General features: G+C 47.0%; 1 pseudogene; it reads left to right on the top strand.

Moving 5' to 3' along the window:
- Positions 1 to 4,792: 4,792 nt before the first annotated feature.
- On the top strand, positions 4,793 to 4,910 carry LOC126476107 (5S ribosomal RNA; annotated as a pseudogene).
- The last annotated feature ends 271 nt before the right edge of the window (positions 4,911 to 5,181 follow it).

Raw genomic sequence — 5,181 nt, 5'->3', positions numbered from 1 at the left:
CCGATTTTCGCGCAGTTTGTCTGCTACTGATGTACGGATTAGCCGCGACAGCAGCTAAAATACCTACTTGGGCATCATCATTTGTTGCAGGTCATGGTTGACGTTTCACATGTGGCTGGACACTTCCTGTTTCCTTAAATAACGTAACTATCCGGCGAACGGCCCGGACACTTGGATGATGTCGTCCAGGATACCGAGCAGCATACATAGCACACGCCCGTTGGGCATTTTGAACACAATAGCCATACATCAACACGATATCGACCTTTTCCGCAATTGGTAAACGGTCCATTTTAACAGGGTTAAAGTATCACGAAGCAAATACCGTCCGCACTGGCGGAATGTTACGTGATAGCACGTACTTATACGTTTGTGACTATTACAGCGCCATCTATCACAAAGCGTAAAACGTGGTCCAACTAAAACATTCATATTTCTTTATGTACTACACGAATATGTAATAAAAATGGGGGTTCCTATTTTTAAAAAAATGGCAGTTGATATCTGTTTGACCTATGGCAGCGCCATCTAGCGGGCCAACCATAGCGCCATCTGGTTTCCCCCTTCAAGCTAGACGAGTTTCGTTCTTTGTAGTTTTTTCATTTGATGCTTATTTCGTGAGATATTTGGGCCGGTCACTATCAATAGACGACCCTGTATATTTGGTATCTGTTCTTTCGGACATGTCCGACAGAACAAATCCGATGTTCGTATATAACTGTAGATGTTATGATGGCTTGCGCAGGTAAAAATGTATTCGCAGCAGTTTACTTTTATTTAACTTGGCCAATCACATTGTTGTATTGCTAATCAGTAAGCAGATGCGCAAAGTCAAAACGAAGTGCCTCCCTTATTTACAGCGCTGACTTTGGTAGTAACAGGCGTCTGGAGCTATTGTAAGGAGCCGTCGACACCTGTGCTTACCAGAGGTAGTGATAGCAGCAAGTTTGCTTAGCCCAGCGCGGCCAGCCGGGCCGCCATGATTCGCTCATTAGCAGGCCAGGTTTTAATAAGCGGGAGGCGGCGAGCGGCCGATTCATAAATAATGCGGACAGCTAGGCGAGGCGGGCGAGGCAAGGCAAGGCACGGCTGTTTAATTGAGGGCCGCGCGCTGCGCCGCTGCGTCGTAATTGTCACCACTTGTCTACTGCTCGTGATTCCTTAAGCAGCGTTTGATTGGAGTACAGCGCTGCGGAAGAGTCCATCCAGCACCGCCTGGCAGATCAGCCCGCCTCCGCAGCTGCGCTGCTGTCTCTCAACGATTTGAAATGCCCCTCCGTTGGGGTCTTACATTGATGTGACAAAAGTGATGAGATACCAATGTGCACTTATACAGATGGTGGTAGTAATGCGTAGGCAAGATATGGAAGCTGGCTGAAGATATTGGCGGAGCTGTCATTTGTACTCAGCTGATTCATGTGAAAAGGTATCCGACGTGATTATGGTCGCACGACGGAAATTAACAAGTATTAAACGCGGAACTGTTGTCAGAGCTAGACGGAAATCGTTAGGGAATTCAATAATGCGAGAGCCACAGTGTCAGTCGTATGCCGAGAATATCAAATTTCGGGTATCACCTCTCACCACGGGTAAATCAGTGGCAGACGCCCTTCACTTAACGACTGAGAGCAGCAGCGTTTGCGTAGGGTTGTCATCGCTAGCATACAAGCAACACTGCTTGAAACAACCGCCGGGCGGAGTGGCCGAGCGGTTCTAGGCGCTTCAGTCTGGAACCGCGCGACCGCTACGGTCGCAATGCCTCGGGCATGGATGTGTGATGTCCTTAGGTTAGTTAAGTTTAAGTAGTTAGAAGTTCTAGGGGACTGGTGACCTCAGCAGTTAAGCCCCATAGTGCTCAGAGCCATTTGAACCATTTTTTGAAACAACCGTAGAAATCAATGTGGGACGCACTTGTCCGTTAGAACAGTGGGGCGAAATCTGGTGTTAATGATCTGTGTCAGCAGACGACCGACACGAGTGCCTTTGGTAACAGCATGGCATCGTCTCTAGCGCCTCTCCTAGGCCCGTGACCATATCGATTGGACCGTAAACGACTGTAAAATCATGGGGTGGTCAGATGACGCCCGATTTCAATTGGTAAGAGCTAACAGTAGGGCTCCAGTATGGCGCAGACCGCAGGAAGCCATGGACCAAGTTGTCAAGAAAGCGCTGTGGGAGCTGATGGCGAATCCATATTGGTATGGGCTTTGTTTGCGTGGAGGAGACTGGGCTCTGTGGTCCAACTGAACCGATGACTGACTTGAACTGGTTATGTTCAGATACTTGGAGACCATTTACAGCCTTTCATGGGTTTAGTGTTCACAAAGAGCGATGTCGTGTCATCGGGCCACAGTTCCTCGCGATTGGTTTGACAGTTCCGGACGATTCGAGGGAATTATTTATCACCCAGATCGCTCGACATGGATCCCATCGAATATTTATGTGATATAGTCCAGAGATGCACAGCATCCTGCACCGGCAACATTTTCACAATTATGGACGGCTGTAGAGGCGGAATGGCTCGATATTTGTGCACGCGACCTCCAACGATTTGTTGAGTCCATGCTATGTCGAGTTACTGCACTGCGCCAAGCAAAAGGAGGTCCGGCTCGATGTTATAAGATATCCCAAGACTTTTGTCACGTCGGAGAATACAAATGGAAAATGATACACCGTGACCGAACGCTTGTAAACTGATGTTCCAGTACCTCCATATTTGTGGAATTTATTATCAGTATTTTCGTTACAAAAAAGAGGCATTCCTACAAATGAAGGATGATGAGAATGTATAATGGCTGTTGGGTATGTCTAACGCTACTGCAACTTATCAGGTGGAGGTGGCAATAGAGCGTTCCCATAGGACCCGCACATACACCTGATTGCCATCTTTGACTAGACACTGAGTGGTGACGAGACCGACTCAGGACAGTAGTGTGGCAAGAAGAATGGACACGAGTCCTTAGAGGAGGAGTACACAACCAGAAGATTGTAGGATTATTCGACAGGCTCTGACTAATAGAACGATGATATAACTGTTGAAATCCCGGCAGAGCTTAAGAGAGAGTGTCACTACAAACCGCCGAGAACACGTTACTGGACCGCTGTCACCACACTTCAGGCAACAGAGACAGGTGTAGTTCAAAGCCAGAGTCAACTGGGACATCGGCGTTCAGCAATGAGTCTCGCTTCTGTTTGTGGCGGTCAGATTAACGCCAACGTACGATCTGATGACAGGTCCAGAAAGCGGCTACTCTCTAAACTAAAACTAAACTCCAACCGAACAGGCCTTGAAGGCCCAATGTACAGACGACCACCGTGTCATCTTCAGCCCACAGGCGTCACTGGATGCGGATATGGAGGGGGATGTGATCAGCACACCGCTTTCCCGGCCTTTGTGAGCTTTCGTGACTGGAGCAGCTACTTCAAAATCAAGTAGCTCCTCAATTGGCCTCACAAGGGATGAGTGCACCCCGCTTGCCAAAAGCGCTCGGCAGACCGGATGGTCACTCATACAAGTGCTAGCCAAGCCCGACAGCATTTAATTTCGGTGATATGGTGAGGACAGGTATTACCACTGTGGCAAGACACGCCTCAAAATCTTGGAATCATGGTGTGCGATAGCAACTGAATTCAACACCGAGACTGATTTGGTCACTGCTGATAAAACACTCAATACTTGATAGTATGTGGCAAGAATGGTAAACCCTGTTGTTATACCGTTCATTACCAAGTTACCCAATGATATTTTGGAGCAGGATAATGCAAGCCCCTACACTGCCGTCCACATCCTAAACGACTTGAGGAATGTAGGGGTCATTGATTGATCTCCCTGGTTCCTTGATTTGTCACCCCGTGTGCATGTGTGGAATGCGATGGAAAGACGTGTACTTTCATTCCGGCCTCCATCCAGCAATCTTCATAAAGTGATATAGTATGTGTTTCATATATGGCAAGGAATTCCTCTAGTTGACATTCAGAGGTTGTTTGCTTACATGCCACAACAAATGCAAGAGTGTACTCGTGCCTGTTGGGGTCACAGATCGTGCTGATGGTGATGGACATTACTTCTCATTATGTTATGCACACCTGCACAAACTTTGGTAAGTATCGAACTGGTGCTTCATAGTATGACACTTTCCATTTCCATCAGTGTAATAGAATCAGGATATGTTTTAGACTAAATAACTGTTGTCACCTTTATTGCAGATCTATCTGTCAGAGAAGCAATCCTGGCGTTACGTTCGATAATGAAACCAAAACTTAACAAAAATAAAGACACTTTTATAAAATTTGTCGACCTATTAAAAGAGATCCACAACGCAAAATGCTGCTAGATGTTTGGAATTTTCAGAAAAAATAGTGTACCCTATGTGGAAAATGGTTAATATGTAATAAAAAGAAGAAACGATAAGAATGGAAGACCAAGAGCGAAGTGTTCAGATTGAAAAGTACGTAGGGCGGGGATATTGTCTTTCGCCTGTTCTGTTCAACCTGTACACTACACGTAATAGACAAAGTGAAAGTGTTCTGCTACCTTTACGGCAAAATAACGCCTGATTAACGTCTCAAGAAGATTTAACAGACAAACTAGCATAAGGAAGGAGATAATTTCTTTGCCAAAAGATATATAGTAGTACCAAACGTAGGTCTTGATTTGAGAAAGAAATTTCTGACAACGTCTGTCTAGAATACAGCATTGCGTGGCAGTGGCTCATGGACTGTGGGAAAGCCGGAAAAGAAGAGGATCGAAGCGTTTGTGTTGTGTTGTTACAGAAAAGTGCTAGAAATTAAAGGCAACGGCCTTGCCGCAGTGGATACACCGGTTCCCGTCAGATCCCCGAAGTTAAGCGCTGTCGGGCGTGGCCGGTACTTGGATGGGTGACCATCCTGGCCGTCATGCGCTGTTGCCATATTTCGGGGTGCACTCAGCCTCGTGATGCCAATTGAGGAGCTACGCGACCGAATAGTAGCTGCTCCGGTCAAAGAAAAGCATCATAACGACCGGGAGAGCGGTGTGCTGACGAAAAGACCACAAGCCCCACCTATCCGAAGCCTCAGCTGAGGATGACACGGCAGTCGGATGGTCCCGGTGGGCCACTTGTGGTCTGAAGACGGAGTGCTAGAAATTAAGCTGACTCGTAATCTGTGAGGAAAGGAACATGAGGGAAACAGTGACAAGAA

Source organism: Schistocerca serialis, chromosome 4 (genome assembly GCF_023864345.2).
Source record: "Schistocerca serialis cubense isolate TAMUIC-IGC-003099 chromosome 4, iqSchSeri2.2, whole genome shotgun sequence".
In the NCBI taxonomy this organism is placed as follows: Eukaryota; Metazoa; Arthropoda; class Insecta; order Orthoptera; family Acrididae; genus Schistocerca; species Schistocerca serialis.
This window is presented reverse-complemented; position numbering and strand designations above follow the sequence as displayed.